Below are 17,819 nucleotides of genomic sequence, written 5' to 3'. Positions count from 1 at the left end.
TGCCGACGGCATTCTCTCGATTCACTCCCCCTGCCCCCGCCCGTGTTCACATGTCCATTCCCTACACCTGTGTTCCTATTCCTGCCCTGCAAGTAGGTTCGTCTGTACCATCACTCTAGATGCCACGTATACACGTTAACATGTGGTATTTGTCTCTGCCTTTCTGAGTTACTTCCCTCTCTGGGACACATTCTAGGCCCATCCACATCTATACAAATGACCTAATCTTGTTCCTTTTGTGGCTAAGTAATACCCTACTGTATATATGTGCCACAGCTTCTTTATCCATTCATCTGCCATCGGACATTTAGACGGCCTCCATGTCCTGATTAAATGGTGGGGCAATGATCATTGGGGTACATGTGCTTTTTGCATGATGGTTTTCTCAGGGTAAATGCCCAGGAGTGGGACTGCTGCTGGGCCATATGGTAGTTCTATTTTTAGCTTTTTAAGGAACCACCATACTGTTATCCATAGTGGTTTTATCAACTTAAATTCCCATCGACAGTGTACGAGCGGTCCCTTTTCTCCACATCTTCTTCAGCATTTATTCTGTGTAAATTTTTGATGATGGCCATTCTGACCTCTGTGAGGTGATACCTCATTCCAGTTTTGATTTGCATTTCTCTAGTAATTAGTTGTATGCTGCACCATGAGGTCACAAAGAGCTGGACACACCTCAGCAATCAAACAACCACAACAAAATAATTAGTGATGCTGAGCATCTTCTCACGTGCCTCTCAGTCATCTGTGTTCTTTGGGGAAATGTATATTTAGGTTTTCCACCTATTTTTTTAATTGGATTGTTTGATATTGAGCTATTTGTATATTTTGGACATGATCTCTTCTCAGTTGATTCATTTGCAAATATTTTCTCCCATTTTTATTTTTTCATCTTGTTTATGGTTCCCTTTGCTGTGCAGAAGCTTTGAAGTTTAAGTAGGTCCCATTTGTCTAGTTTTTATTTCATTACTGTAGGAGGTGGGTCAAAAAATATCTTGCTGTGATTTATATAAAAGAGTGTTCTGTGTTTGCCTCTAAGAGTTTTATATTACCCAGTCTTACATTTAGGTCTTTAATACATTTTTAGACTATTTTTGTGTATAGTGTTCAGTTCAGTTCACTTGCTCAGTCGTGTCTGACTTTTTGCAACCCCATGGACTGCAGCACACCAGGCCTCGCTGTCCATCCCCAACTCCCGGAGTTTACTCAAACTCACGTCCATTGAGTCGGTGATGCCATCCAACCAATCCATCCTCTATCATCCCTTTCTCCTCCTGCCTTCAATCTTTCCCAGCATCAGGGTCTTTTCCAATGAGTCAGTTCTTTGCATCAGGTGGCCAAAGTATTGGAGTTTCAGCTTCAGCATCAGTCCTTCCAATGAATATTCAGGACTTATTTCCTTTAGGGTGGACTGGTTGGATCTCCTTGCAATCCAGGGGACTTCCAAGAGTCTTCTCCAACACCACAGTTCAAAAACATCAATTCTTCAACACTCCTCAGCTTTCTTTATAGTCCAACTCTCATATCCATACATGACTACTGGAAAAACCATAGCCTTGACTAGATGGACCTTTGTTGGCAAAGCAATGCCTCTGCTTTTTAATACGCTGTCTAGGTTGGTCATAACTTTTCTTCCAAGGAGCAAGCGTCTTTGACAAGGAGCAGGTGTCTTTTAATTTCATGGCTGCAGTCACCATCTGCAGTGATTTTGGAGCCCCCAGAAATAAAGTCTGTCACTGTTTCCACTGTTTCCCCCATCTATTTGCCATGAAATGATGGGACCAGATGCCATGATCTTAGTTTTCTGAATGTTGAGCTTTAAGCCTTTTTCACCCTCCTCTTTCACTTTCATCAAGAGGCTCTCTAGTTCTTCTTCATGTTCTGCCATAAGGGTGGTGTCATCTGCATAACTGAGGTTATTGATATGTCTCCTGGCAACCTTGATTCCAGATTGCCATTCCCTTCTCCAGCAGACCACCATGACCTGTCTGTCTTGGGTGGCCCTACATGGCATGGCTCAGAGTTTGATTGAGTTAGACAAGGCTGTGGTCCATGTGATCAGATTGGTTAGTTTCCTGTGATTGTGGTTTTCAGTCTGTCTTCCCTCTGATGGAGAAGGATAAGAGGCTTATGGAAGCTTCCTGATGGGTGTGTGTGTGTGTGTGTGTGTGTGTGTACACATATAATGTTAGAGAACATTTAATTTCATTTTTCACATGTAGAAAATTTCATTTTCTTCCAGCACCACCTATCGAAGAGACTGTCCTCTCTCCATCATACATTCTTGCCTCCTTTGTTTATCTGTATGTTTGTATACACAAATACCCTTGTATGTTTGATCGGGTGACCATGGGCGCATGAGTTTACCTCTGGGCTTCCTGTCCTGTGCAGAAATGGAGCCATATTTCTGTTTTTGTGCCAGCACCATATTGTCTTGATGACTGTTACTTTGTAGGATAGTCTGAAGTCAGAGAGAGAGCCTAATTCCTCCATCTCCAGTTTTCTTGATCATGATTGTCTTGGCTATTTGGTGTCTTTTGTGTTTCCAAACAAATTGTTGGACAAAAGTTTTGTTCTATTTCTGTGAAAAATTCCATTGGCTGTTTGATAGGGATTGCATTGAACCTGTAAATTTCTTTGGTTAGTATAGACATTTTCACAAAATTGATTCTTCCAATCCAAGAACATGGTGCATCTTTCTGTCATCTTTGACCTCTTTCATCAGTATTTTATAGTTTTCTGACTACAGGTCTTTTGCCTCCTTAGGTAGGTTTATTCCGAGGTATTTTATTCTTTCTGTTGCAGTGGTAAATGGGACTGTTTCATCTCCCTTTCTGATCTTTCATTGTTAGTGTAAAGGAATGCAAGAGATTTCCATGTACTAACTTTGTATCCTGCAACTTCACCAAATTCATGGATGAGCTCCAGTAGTTTCCTGGTGGCATTTCAAGAATTTTCTATGTATGGTATCCTGTCATCTGCAAAGTGTGACAGTTTTACTTCTTCTTTTCCAAGCTGCATTCTTTTTCTTCCCTGATTGTCACGGCTGGGACCTCCAAATCTAAGCTGAGTGAGTGGTGAGAGTGGACATCCTTGTCTTGTTCCTGACCTCTGATAAAATGCTTTCAGTTCTTCACCATTGCGAATGACGCTTGCTGTGGGTCTGTCATATATGGCCTTTATTGTGTTGAAGTAGGTTCCTTTTATGCCAACCTTCTGGAAAGTTTTTATCATAAATCAGTGTTGAATTTTGTCAAAAGCTTTTTCTGCATCTATTGAGATGATTATATGGTTTTTATTCTTCAACTTGTTAGATCTCCTGGAGAAGAAAATGGCAACCCACTCCAGTAGTCTTGCCTAGAAAATTCCATGGATGGAGGAGCCTGGTGGGCTATAGCCCATGGTGTCACAGAGTCAGACACAATGGAGCGATTTCACTTTTCACTTTATGGTATATCACATAGATTTACATATACTGAAGAATCCTTGCATCCCTCATAAATCTCATTTGATCATGGTGTCTGGGCCTTTTACTGTGTTGTTGGATCCTATTTGCTAACACTTAGTTGAAGATTTTTGTGTTTATGTTCATTGTTGTGTTTATGGTATTGCTCTTATTGTCTTTTTTGTGATATATTTTGCTGGTTTTGGTATCAGGATGATGGTGGCTTCATAGAATGAATTTGGGAGTGTTCCACCCTCTGCATTTTTTGAAAAAGTTTCAGGAGGATAGGTGTTAGCCTTTCTCTAAATGTTTGACAGAACTCACCTGTAAAGTCATATGCTATTAGGCTTTCATGTGTTGAAAGATTTTAACTACTAAACTAGCAGACACTCAGTTGTGTCTGACTCTTTGGGACCCATTGACTGTAGCCTGCCAGGCTTCTCTGTACATGGAATTTTCAAGAATACTGGAGTGGGTTTCCATTTCCTTCTCCAGGGGATCTTCCCAACCCTGGGATTGAACCTGCATCTCATGCGTCTCCTGCACTGGCAGGCGGATTCTTCACCACTAGTGCCACCTGGGAAGCTTTTTAAATTAGTTCTTTGTCATTAAGTGTGATTGTTCTATTTATATGTTTCATTTCTTCATGATTCATTCTTGAAAGGTTTTACCTAGGAATCTGTCCATTTCTTCCAGGTTGTCCTTTTTATTGACATATAGTTGCATGTAGTAGTCTCTTATGATCCTTTGTATTTCTGCAGTGTCAGTTGTAATTTCTCCTTTTTCATTTCTAACTTTATTGATTTGAATCCTCTCTCCATTTTTTTGATGAGTCTGGCTAAAGGTTTATCAATTTTATCTTCTCATAGAATCAACTTTTAGTTTTATTGATCTTTGCTATTTTTTAATTCATTTCTATTTCATTTATTTCTGCTCTGATCTTTATGATTTCTTTCCTTCTACTCACTTTGGGGTTTTTTTGTTCTCTTGTTTCTTTAACTGTTAAGATTAGACTGCTTGAGATTTTCCTCTTTCTTGAGGAAAGACTGAATTGCTATAAACTTCCCTCTTAGAATTGCTTTTGCTGCATCCCACAGGATTTGTGTCATCTTATTTTCATTGTCATTTGTTTCGATGTATTTTTTTAAATTTCTTCCTTGGTTTCTTCAGTGATATCTTGGTTATTTAGTAACATATTATTTAGCTTCCTTGTGTTTGTGGTTTTTTATAGTTTTTCCCCATAATTGATTTCTAGTCTCATAACAAATTTGTGGTTGGAAAAAATGCTTGATATAATTCCAGTTTTCTAAAATTTACCAAGGTTTGATTTGTGACCCAAAATGCAATCTATCCTGGAGAAGGTTCCATGTGTATTTGAGAAGAAAGTGTATTCAGCAGCTTTCAGGTGGAATGTCCTATAAATACCAATTAAGTCTATCTGGTCTACTGTGTCATTTAAGGCTTGTGTTTCCTTTATTTATTTTCAATCTGGATCATCTGTCCATTGATGTAAGCAGGGTGTTACTGTCGATTTCCCCTTTTACAGCTGTTAGCATTTGCCTTATGTTTTGAGGTGCTCCTATGCTAGGTACATAAACTTTTATAATTGCTTTATATTCTTAAATTGATCCCTTATTATGTAGTGACTTTATCTTAAAATCTATTTTACTTGATATGAGTACTGCTACCCCAATTTTGATTTCCATTTGCATGGAGTATATTTTTCCATCCCCTTTCATACAGACTCAAAGTGCCCCAAGATCTGAGGTGGATCTCTTGTAGATAGCAGATCTATGGGTCTTATTTGTGTATCCCTTCAACTAATCTGTGTCATTTGGTTGGAGTATTTAATCCTTTTACACCTAAGATAGTTATTGATATGTATATTTTTATTACCACACTCTTATTTTGGGTTTCTTAATTGAAGTATAGTTGATTAATAATTAGTTTCAAAAGCACAACATAGAGATTCAATATCTTCATAGATTGCTACCCATTAAAGCTATCATAAAGTAACAGGTGTATTTCCCCTGCTGTACAGTGCGTCGTCGGTGTTTCTTTCACACACAGTATCAGCAGTTTGTGCCTCTTGATCCCATACCCCATCTTGCTTCCCTGCCCACCCACCTTCTCCCCGCTGGTGACCACTAGCTCACTGTCTATATTGGTAAGTCTGTTTCTGGTTTGTTATATACATTGGCTTTCTTTCTTAGATTTCACATGTAAATGATAGCCCAGAATATCTGCCTTCCTCTGATGTATTTCACCGATCATAATTCTAGGTCCATCCATACTCTTACAAATGGCAGAATCTTATTCTTTTTTATAGTTGAGTAATATTCCATTATATATATGTACACCACATGCTCTTTATCTATGTTAATGGGCACTTACATTGCTTCCATATCTTGGCAATTATAAATGATGCACCTATGAACAGTGGGATGCATGTACATTTCTTAACAAGTATTTTCATTTTCTTTGGTTATCTACCTAGCAAGAAAATTGCTGGATCTTACAGTATTTCTATTTTTAGCTTTTAAAGGAAACATACTGTTCTCCATGGTGGCTGCACCAATTTACAGTTCCCACCAATAGTGTATGATGGTCCCCTCTTCTGCATGTTAGCACCAACATTTGTTATTTGTAAACTTTTAATGATAGCCACTTTGACAGGTGTGAGGTGATATTTCATTGTGGTTTTCATTTGCATTTCTGTAAAGTTTAGCAATGTTGAGCACTTTTTAAATGTGCCTGTTGGCCGTCTTTATATCTTCTTTGAGAAACGTCTATTTGTCTCTTTTGCCCACTTTTTAATTGGGTTCTTTTTTTCAATACTGAGTTATGTGAGCTGTCTATAAATTTTGAATGTTGATGACTTACAAGTCACATCATTTGCAAAATTTTTTTTCCATTCAGTTGGTGGATTTTTCAGTTGGTTGCTTTATTTTGCTGTGCAAATACTTTTAACTTTAGGTCCCATTTGTTTACTTTTCCTTTTATTTCTCTTGCCTTAGGAGAAGGATCCAAAAAAATATTGCTATAACTTATGTCAATAGGGTGTTCTGCCTATTTTTTTTTTGAGTGTTATGGTTTCAGATCTTACATTTAGGACTTTAATCCATTTTGAGTTTATTGTTGTATATGATATGAAAAATGGGCTTCCCTGGTGGCTCAGAGGGTAAAGCATCTGCCTGTGATGCAGGAGACCCAGGTTCGATCCCTGGGTCGGGAAGATCCCCTGGAGAAGGAAATGGCAACCCACTCCAGTATTCTTGCTTGGAGAATCCCATGGACGGAGAAGCCAGGTGCGCTACAGTCCAAGGGGTCGCAGAGAGTCAGACATGACTGAGCGACTACACTTATGATATGAAAAAATATTCTAATCTCATTTTTCCCTGTAGCTGTCCAGTTTTCCCAGCATTACTTATTAGAAGAGGCTGTCTTTTCTCCATTGCTTTTTGTTACCTCATTTCTCATAGATTAATTGACTGTAGTGTGTGGGTTTATTTCTGGACTCTCTAGTCTGTTCCATTGATCTGTGTTTGTACCAGTACTGCACTGTTTTAATTACTGTTCATTACAGTATAGTCTGATATCAGAAAGCATGATGCCTCCAACTTTGTTCTGTTTTCTCAAGATCGGTTTACCTGTTTGGAGTTTTGTGGTTCTATATAAATTAGGGTTTTTTGTTCTAGTTCTGTGAAGAATTTCATGGGTATTTTGATAGCGATTGCATTAAATCTGTAGTTTGCTTTGGGTAGTATGACCATTTTAACAATATTAATTCTGATCCAAGAACATAAAATATCTTTCCATTTCTCTGTATGATTTTCAAATTTCTTTAGCAATGTTTTGTAGGTTTCAGAATATAGTTCTTTCACCTCATTGATTAAGTTTATTTCTAGATATTTTATTCTTTTTGATGAAATTGTTAAGGAATTGTTTCCTTAATTTCTCTTGCTGATAGCTTACTATAAATGCACAGAAAAGCAACGGATATGAATCTCGTATCCTGCAACTTTACTAAATTCATTTATTCTAATGGGGATTTTTTGGGTGGAGCTTTAGTATGTTCTACGTGTAGCAACATGCAATCTGCAAACAGTGGCAGTTTTACTTCTTCCCCTTCAATTTGGATTCCTTTTATTTCTTTTTACTATCTGATTGCTGTGGTGAAAACTGCCAATGCTTTTAACTATGTTAACTAGAAGTGGTGAGAGTGGACATCTTTTGTGTTGTTCCTGATCTTAGAGGAAATGCTTTCAAGCTTTTCACCACTGGGTATGATGTTCACTGTGGATTTGTCATGTACGGCCTTTGCTATGTTGAAGTGTCTTCCCTCTATACCTGCTTTGATGAGAGCTTTTATCACCAGTGGATATATGATCCTTTTTAACTGTTGTCAAATTTGGCTTTGTTAAGGATATCTGTATCTATTTTCATCAGAGATATTGGCCTACAATTTTCCTTTTTTTAAATGTCTTTCTCTGATTTTGGTGTCACAGTAATGGTGGACTTGTAAGTTTGAGATTGTTACATTCTCTTCAACTTTTTGGAACAGCTTGGGAAAGACAGCTCTTCTTTATATGCTTGATAGAATTTCCCTGTAAAACTATCTGGTCCTGGACTTTTGTATGCTGTGAACTTTTAAAATTACATATTCAATTTTACTATTTGGGAAATAGGTTGTTTATTTCTGATTCAGTCTCAGAGGTTGTATATTTCTAGAAATTTGTCCATTTCTTCTAGGTTGTCCAATTTGTTGGCATATAACTGTTCACAGTATTGTCTTAAAATTCTTTGCATCTCTGTGGAATTGGTTGCTGTTTTTCTTCTTTCATTTCTTATTTTGTTAATTTGAATTCTCTCTCTTCTCAATGAGCCTGGCTAAAGTTTTATCAACTTTATTGTCTTTTTAAAGATCTAGCTCCTGTTTTACTGATATTTTCTACTTTTGTGTCTATTTCCTCTCTCATCTTTATTATTTCCTTCATACTGCTAACTGGGTCTGTTAGTTCTTTTTAAAATTCTTTATGATGGAAAGTTAGTTTGCTTATTTGATATTATTTATCTTGCTTCCTGAGGTCTGCCTGCATCACTGTAAACTTACCTCTTAGAACTGCTTTTGCTGTATCCCACAGATTTTGGAAAGTTACATTTCTATTTTCATTGTCTAAAGGTATTTTCATATATTGCAAATATTTCATATTTGGCATATAACTATTTGTTTTAAACAGGTACACCTTTAAGTTCAAACATTCTAAAAGATCTACATTTTTTTCTTTTTTTTCATTTATTTTTACTAGTTGGAGGCTAATTACTTTACAGTATTGCAGTGGGTTTGGTCATACATTGACATGAATCAGCCATGGAGTTACATGTGTGCCCCATCCCGGTCCCCCTCCCGCCTCCCTCTCCACCGATTCCTCTGGGTCTTCCCAGTGCTACATTTTCTTTATCCCTTCACACTTTTTTCTTTTTATTGAAGTATAGTTGATTTACAATGTTATGTACAGCAAAATGAGTCAGTTTGTAGAGTATACATATATATCATATATAGGGATTCCCAGGTGGCACAGTGGTAAAGAGTCTGCCTCCCAATGCAGGAGACACAAGATAGGATTTATATGTGTGTGTGTATTTCCATAATCTTTTCCATTATGGTTTATTACAGAGTATTGAATATAGCTCTCTGCTTTCTATACCTAGATATTGGTTTCCTTCCTCATGCTCAAATAGTTTCAGCCTGAATCTTATTAAATACATTTTCAACTACATTCTCTCCCTTCTCCTTCTGGGACCCCTGTAATGTAAATGTTTGGACACTTAATGTTATACCAAAGATTCCTTAAACTGTTTTCATTTTTTAATTTGCTCTTCTTTTTGCTTTTCTCATTGTTTTCTGTCATTCTTTCGGATCACTTTGGTGTTCTTCTGTGTGATCTAGTCTGTTAATTCCTTCCAGTGTGTCTTTATTTTTAGTTATTGTATTCTTCACTGGCAGGTGAATTCTTTTAACACTGCTCCAGAAGATCCCCTGGAGTAGAAAATGGCAATCCACTCCAGTCTTCTTGCCTGGAGAACTCCATGGACAGAGGAGCGTGAAGGGCTACAGTCCATGGGGTCACAAGGAGGTGGACATGACAGAGCATGTCCACACACAAACATTTTATTCTTCAGGTATGACTGGCCCTTTTTTATTTTTTCTAGTTCCATGTTAAAATTCTGTTTGTCTATTCTTTTCCTGTGTCAGTCAGCATCCCTACTGATACTGCTTTGAAGTTTCCAGTAGACTGTATATTTCTATTTTTCTGTTATTTAAGGTGTTTTCTCTTTCTCTTTCAATAGAGACAAATTCCTCTGTCTTCTCACTTTGCTTTTCTCTCTCTGTCCCTATGAATTTAGGGGCAACTATTCCCTGCAGTGGCCTTTGAGGGTGTTGTGTGGGAGCGTCCCTATGCAGAGTCTTTACGCCCAATGCCTTTGGTGGGAAACCCAGATCCAACATGAACACAAGTCACATCTTCCCTCAGGGTGTGCTGGCAGCTGGCAGCTCGCTAAGAAGGTGAGGCTGGAGCAGGACCGATGAGGGCTGGAGCCAGATTCGAGCTAGGGCTCCTCCTCTGCTCCGTGGCCATCACTGCCCTATAGCGGGCAGGGCAGGTCTCGAGTTCCTGGAGCAGAGAAACGCGGAGGGTCTGCTCCTAGCAAACTCTGTTCCCTTTAAGTGTGTGCCCTTCCCCCTCCCAGCAGCACCCTCCGCTCCAGAGAGGAGCAGGACTGGGCAGGAGGCCCTGGAGTGGATTCAGCCAGAGCCGGGGCACTGCGTGTGGTGATCCGTCCGCCGTTAGCAATCTGGCCTACCTCTGATGCGCCCCGGTAGTGGCGGCCCGCTCCCCGCTCCCCGCTCAGGTGCTGCGGGGGTTTGAGCTGCCACAGCATCTCTTGGCCGAGCTTCTTCCTCGCAGCCGGCAGCCCTCCCGGCTCCAGCGTGGAGCTGAAACGAGAGGCCAACACTGCTGGAGGATTACGCGGCTCAGGCTGGGGTGTGAGTGGGGTGCTGTAGGAAACCCGTCAGCCAGCCATGCGGCTTAAATCCCCCCTTTCTGCCCTCTGCTCTGCCTCAGGAGCAAACGCCCCGCAAGTGGACTCTCTGCTCCCCATGCGGGAGCCACCGTTAGTCCCAGCAGCCCCGCAGCCAGCACAGGGGACTCGCCTTCCCCGTGCTGGACCCCAGGGCTGTGGGGACCCATCTGTGACTTGACTGCTCGCTCCCCAGGGGGGCCCCACTTCCCTCTGACTCCTCTCCAGGGTCCCTGGTCCCCAGCCGGTCACTTCTCTTCCCTTCCACACTGACCATGCACGTCTCTCTTGCAGCCTTGACGGTACAGGAGCCTTACTGCCAGTCACCAGTTGGCGGTGAGAACTGTCCCACATGAAGATGTGCTTTCCTGTTTGTAGATGTAATTTTGACATGTTCCTGAGGGTCATGAGTTCTGTGTCCTCCACTCTGCCATCTTGACTGTCTTTGTCCTGTTTAAAAAATCTTTCCACATTCCAAGGTTATAAAAATATTACCCTGTGTTTTATTTTAAAAGCTGTCAGATGCAGTCTATGTGCTCAGGTAGTGAGCCAGGGTCATCACTGCCCGCACGGGTGTGTAACTGGCGCAGCCCCGCTGACTATGAACAGCAGTCTCCCCCAGGGAACCTCGGTGGCGTCTTTGTTACAAAGTGGGTGACTGTGAAGGTGAGTGGGTCTCCCCCATTCGGCCCCACTGCCCTGTTAAGTCTACACTTGGAACAGGCCCTGCTGGTTTCATCTGGCAGATGTGAGTCTTGCTGTGTTCTCATGTAAATTCTCCTGCTCTTACCTACTTTAATGCTAATTTTGCTGCTCTAGGTCCTTTGCCTTTCTATATACGTTTTAGAAATAGCTTGTAAGTTTACACACACACACAAATAAGCCACAGAAAACCACCTGTGACTTTCACAGATTGTACTGTACAGAGCGATGTGAAGAGAACTGTCTTAACAGTTTTAAGTCTTCTAATTCACACAGTAATAAACTACCATTTATTGAGGTCTTTCATTTTCTTATAATGTTTAATCATTTCCAAGGTAGAGTTCTTATAAATCTTTGTTATACTTAAAGTATTTGATATTTTGAAGTAATTGTGTTATTAGTTTTTAAGTTTCATTTCCATTTACCCATTGTTACTACCTAAAAACATGATTTTTGTATATTGGTCTTATGTTCTGAGACCTTGCTAAATGCACTTATTAGATACAGTAGCTTTCTATAGAATTATCAAGATTTCCTAAGTCTGGATAAAGTCCATTTTACTTTGTTTTGCCTCAAAAAATACACTAGCTGGCTTTTCCAATACAATGTTGAATAGAAGTGATGAGAACAGGTTGTTTTGTTCCTGATATGAGGGAGAAAGCAATCAGCATTTCAACATTACCTGTGGTATTAGCTGTAGGTTTTTCATAGATGGTCATTTTAGAAAGTTCAATTCTGTCCCTATTCTTGTGTGTGTGTACAGATCATGATTTTTAAAATCCTGTTAATATGATGATTGCATACATTTTTAAATGTTAAATCCACATTGTTGGACTGAAATTTACCAATTTTATTAGGATTCTCCATAGAAACAGAACCAACAGGATAATAAAGGCATATAAATGTATATAGATATATATGTATATAGTATATATATATATATATATATATATATATGGGCTTCTGGCTCAGCTGGTAAAGAATCCACCTGCAATGCAACAGACCTGGGTTCGATCCCTGGGTTGGGAGGATCCCCTGGAGGAGGGCATAGCAGCCCACTCCAGTATTCTTGCCTGGAGAGTCCCATGGACAGGCGGGCCTGGGGGGCCGCAGTCCACGGGGTCGCAGAGAGTGGGACACGATTTGAGTGACTCAGCACAGTGCAGCACATGCATGTATATAAAAATATAAAATGTATATATAGGCTTCCCTGGTGGCTCAGCTGGTAAAGAATCCGCCTGCAATGCAGGAGACCCTGGTGTGATCCTGGGGTGGGAAGATCCCCTGGAGAACAGAACAGCTACCCTCTCCAGTATCCTGGCCTGGAGAACTCCATGGACTGCATAGTCCATGGGGTTGCAGAGAGTCAGACACGACTGAGTGACTTTCACTTTCACATATATATGTGAAATTATATATTTATATATATTTATGATATACACAATATTGTTATATAACATATATTATTTATATATTTTATATATACACATTATATATACATAAGAAATTAGCTATACAATTCTGCAGTCTGAGAAATCTCACGACCTACCTTCCAGAGACCCGGGAGAGCTGGTGGCAGTTGTTCTGAGAATCAGAGGGCTGGCGTGTGCGGCTCGGTCACGGGCAGGAGCAGATGATGCTGCAGCTTAGTCAGAGAGCATTTATCCCTCCCAGTCTCCACTGCACCTTTGTTCTGACTGCTCTCAGTGCCCGGGTGATGGGAAGGGGGTCGCTCTGCTCAGTGAGTTCAAATGCTAATCTCTTCTGAAAACACGTAAATACACCCAGAAGTAGCATTTAACCTGATAGATGAGCACCTCCTGGCCCAGTTGATACATCACAGTAATCATCACAGCCATTAAATATTATAACGTTAGGTATTTTAGATATTGTTGGATGTGATTGGTAAAATTTCGGCTAAAATATTCCTGAGAAATCAGTAGTAATCTCCTTTCCCGTAATGTCTAGTTTTTATAGTAAGATAATTATTGTTGTTGTTCAGTCGCTTAGTCATTTCCGACTCTTTGTGACCCCATGGACTACAGCACTCCAGGCTTCCCTGTCCATCACCATCTCCCGAGGTCTGTTAAAATTCATGTCCACTGAGTCAATGATGCCATCCAGTCATCTCATTCTCTGTCGTCCCCTTTCCTGCCTTCCATCCCCTTTCCTAGCAGTTTTCCCCTGGTCTTTTCTAATGAGTTGGCTCTTCACATCAGGTGGCCAAAGTACTTGAGCTTCACCTTCAGCATCAGTCCTTCCAATGAATATTAAGGACTGATTTCCTTTAGGAATGGACTGGTTTGATCTCCTTGCAGTCCAAGGGACTCTCAAGAGTCTCCTCCAACACCACAGTTTGAAAGCATTAATTTTTCCATGCTCAGCCTTTTTTATGGTCCAATTCTCACATCCATACATGACCACCGGAAAACCATAGCTTTGACTAGACAGACCTTTGTCAGCAAAGTAATGTTTCTGCTTTTTAATATACTGTCTAGGTTGGTCATAACTTTCCTTCCAAGGAGCAAGTGTCTTTTAATTTCATGGCTGCAGTCACCATCTGCAGTGATTTTTTGGAGCCCAAGAAAATAAAGTCTCTGTTTCCATTGTTTCCCCATCTGTTTGCCTTGAAGTGATGTGACCGGATGCCATGATCTTAGTTTTTTGAATGTTGGGTGTTAAGTCAGCTTTTTCATTCTTTTCTTTCGCTCTCATCAAAAGTCTCTTTAGTTCCTCTTCTCTTTCTGCCATTAGGGTGGTGTCATCTGTATATCTGAGGTTATTGATATTTCTCCCAGCAGTCTTGATTCCAGCTTGTGCTTCATCCAGCCTGGCATTTTGCATGATGTCCCGGCCTTCTTTGATTTTCTGGTAGCATCTGTGTAAAAATGGCATCATTTCATCTTTTAGAAGCATCATAAATATACTGATAAAGCCTAGAGTTTCTTTGTTGGAAGAGTTTTAACCATGACTTCGATTTTCCTAACAGATACAGAGCTATTCAGATGATCCAGTCCTTCCTGACTGAACTTTGGTAGTGTGTGTTTTGTTAAAGAAACGTGCCAGTTATTTAAGTTGTTAAATTTATTGTATAAAATTATTTACAACTCCCTTATTACCTTCTTACAGTTTGGGAGATCTGTGGTGATACCACCTCTTTTAATCCTGATAGCAGTTAATCGTGTCTCCTCTTTGTGTCCCTGACCAGTCTGACAAGAGGTTCATTATCATTATTGATCTGAAAGAACCAGTTTTTGTTTTCATTGATTTTCAGTTATTTTTTTTTCTTTTTCCTATTTCTTTAATGTGTTCTCTTTTCTTTCCTTCTTCTGTTGAGTTTATTGGATCCTACTTTTCTAGTCTTATGAGGTAGAAACTTATGTCATTGATTTTAGGCATTCAAGCTTACAAAGTTTCCTCTATGTGTTGTTTATTTCACTAAGTTCAAAATATTTTCTAATTTTCATTGTGATCTGTCACTTACTTAGATACATGTTCCTTAATTTTCAATTATACAGTGATTTTCTAAGTAACATTCTATCAATAATTTCTAGTTTAGTTTCATTGTGGTCTCAGGGTAAACTCTGCCTGCTTTCAATTTTTTAACTTACTGGGAAAATTTTGATGGTCCAGAATTTGATCTATTTTGTAACTATTCCATATATATTTCAAAAGAATCTGTACCTTGTTTGGGTGGTAGAACCATGTAAATCTTGATTAGGTAAGTTTGATTGATAGTGGTTTGTCAATTCTTTTACATATACTTAATAGATTTTTTGTTTTGCCAACTTCTCATAACTATTACTATAGAGGAATACCAAAGTTTTCTACTATAATTGTGGGTTTTAAAATTTTCTTTCTTAGTTTTATCAGTTTTCATGTGTGTTGAAGCTTTGTTACTAGCTTCATCTACATAAAAATAGCTATATCTTCTTGATGAATTGATACTTCTCTTATAAAATATCCGCCTTTAATCTTATCAAAGTAGACTTAGTCATTCCATTGTCTTTTCTTCCATTCATTAAAATTCATTCTACAGTAAAATTCACACATTTTATTGTACAGCTCCATTATTTTTGACAAGCACAAATAACTGTGTCATGTCCACCATAACCAGAGTCTAGAATAGCTCCATCACCTCCCAAAACGTTTCCATGGCTTTCACAGCCACGTTTTCCTTCCAACAGCTCCTGCGACAACTGGCCAGCTCCTGTCCCTAAAAAAATCTGTCTTTTCCATAATGCCCCACACCTGGAGTCTTATCAGATATCTCTTCTTGATTCTGCATGATTCCTCAGCATGATGATTCTGGGAATCATTCATGCTGAGACATGGGTCACTATGGTCCTTTCTGCGTTTCTGGGAAGCATTCAATTGCATGGAGATGTCTAACATGACTGCAACCTATTTTCCATTCATGCTGTTTCCAAATTCTTGACCATGCAAACAAAACTTCAGCCATTGGCCATAAGTCAGCAGAGATCTGAACCTCTGGCCACCTTTTCTTACATGAAAGTGAACAAATATCTGCACTGTCTGAAGTCCTGCCCACTGAGAGGATGTCTCTTCACAATTGTCTGCAAGGGTTACTCATGGATGGAGCTGCAGTGCCCCAGCTATTCACTTTGGGTAGAGCCAGCCATGCAGAACTATCTGTAAGCAAAATCTGACACTTTTACTCTCGGTCAGCTGGTTAGAGCAAATTCCCCTGGAGGTCATAGGTGTCAGCTGAGAAAGAGAAACTCTAACAAGAGTCCAAGATGTGAAAATGCGGCTACTTTCTCAGTAACGTGCCTGTGCCTTCAGATCTGCTCATACGTGATTTCATAGGTGCTACTGCTTCTTACAAAGCTCGGCGATGCAGGCCCGCCACTGTGGCTTTTGTGATGGGCAGATCACATGGCACGGCGATGCAGGCCCGCCACTGTGGCTTTTGTGATGCGCAGATCACATGGCATGACTTGCTCAGTGGCCTGTGACTAAGTGTTCAGTGTTCAGCAGGACCCAGTAGCAAGTCTGAAACTGTACTTTTAAAAAGGCAAAGCAATTATCTCCGAAGAAAGGCATAAGTGTACTCACAAATCTTAAATGTCTGGGCAGGGTTTTCTGAGCCCACGCTTTCCGCACACTGCTCCCAGCAAAGGGTAAGGGCTGCATGTACACTGAGGTCCCGAGAGTGAAACTCCTCCGAGGGCTGACTTTAAGCTTGAGAACTCTGTGATGGCCTCGGCTGAACTCCGTGGCTATCTAGGGCGCTGTCACCAATCTCCCGTCCCTCTCTCCTTCAGCGGGGGTCGGACCTGCAGTGCAGACTCCCCCCGTCTTCTCTTACTTATCTTACAGAGCATTTCCCCTCATGAAGTCCTTGCTTGTTTAATCTTGTCATAAGATCTGCTCTCAGTGGCCTCTTTTAATTCAAACGATTGTCTTTCCAAGTGGAGCGATGCAGTAGCCTCTCAGCCAATCTCCATGTTCTCCTCCAGCCCCAAAATCTGTTCACTGATATGCTCATGTTTCTACAGTCGGGGATTTTAGGACCAAAAGATCTTGCATAGTCACGAAATGTATGACTTTCTTCCAGACATATAAATGGATGTGCAATTAGTGTGATAATTCTGAGCATCTTGTTCTCATGAAGGTACTTTGTGGCCACACAAAAGAAAGGGAAGGCATGGTTTCCGCCAGAAATCTTAGAATTTGTACAAAGAGAAAAATGATATATAATAACTAAAAATTAGGTAAACTTTAAAGTCAGAGCCTTTGCCCTTCCTGTTCCTCACTTTCCTCAGTTCCTGGAACTGTGCTTTGCATACAGAAGTTCTCAATAAATATTTGTGAAATGAGTCAATAAGGTAAGACTGTCAGCTGCAAGGTTATACCTTTCACAAATGTATACTGAGCACAAACTATGTGTCAGGCAGGCACTGTCCTAAATGCTGGAGATAAAGTGAGGAATAAAATGGGCAAAAATAACTACCTATAACCTTATGCTTGTGCATCTGTGTGACAGACAGTAAATCAGTACAAGATGACATGTTGGTGATCAGTAAACACGATGATGAAAATAAAGCAGGAAGAGAGGGACAGGGGGTGCTGCCAGTGGTGACCTCACTGAGATGATGTCACAGCAGAGCAAGGATGGACCTGAGCAGGTGTGTGGGAGCAGATGGTTCCAGGGAGGAGGAGAAGTAGGCACATGTGCTCTGAGGCGGGGGCATGTTTGGACGGCTTCCTAGGACACTGTGGTTGCTTACTCTGAAAGAAACAGGGGGCTTCTGGGAGGTGTTGACTGAGGTTGGGCTTCCCAGGTGGTACCAGTGGTCAAGAACCCACCTGCTGATGCAGGAGACATAAGAGACGGGGGTTCAATCCCTGGGTCAGGAAGATGCCCCGGAGAAGGAAATGGCAACCCACTCCAGTATTCTTGCCTGGAGAATCCCATGGACAGAGGAGCCTGGCGGGCTACAGTCCGTGGGGTCGCAGAGTCGGACACGATGTGATGACTGCACCACCTACCCAGCCGCTATTGGTCTCTACCAGCCAGGATGAGGACTCAGCACAAAGGAAGCGGCGGTGCCTACTG

The 17,819-nt window shown here is 40.5% G+C and overlaps 1 non-coding gene across 1 annotated transcript; it reads left to right on the top strand.

Moving 5' to 3' along the window:
- Nucleotides 1–6,611: 6,611 nt before the first annotated feature.
- Nucleotides 6,612–6,683, top strand: TRNAH-GUG (transfer RNA histidin (anticodon GUG)). Its single transcript has one exon. It is a non-coding gene; the product is annotated as a tRNA-His (tRNA).
- Nucleotides 6,684–17,819: the final 11,136 nt, after the last annotated feature.

Source organism: Odocoileus virginianus, chromosome 11 (assembly GCF_023699985.2).
Source record: "Odocoileus virginianus isolate 20LAN1187 ecotype Illinois chromosome 11, Ovbor_1.2, whole genome shotgun sequence".
Classification (NCBI taxonomy): domain Eukaryota; kingdom Metazoa; phylum Chordata; class Mammalia; order Artiodactyla; family Cervidae; genus Odocoileus; species Odocoileus virginianus.
This window is presented reverse-complemented; position numbering and strand designations above follow the sequence as displayed.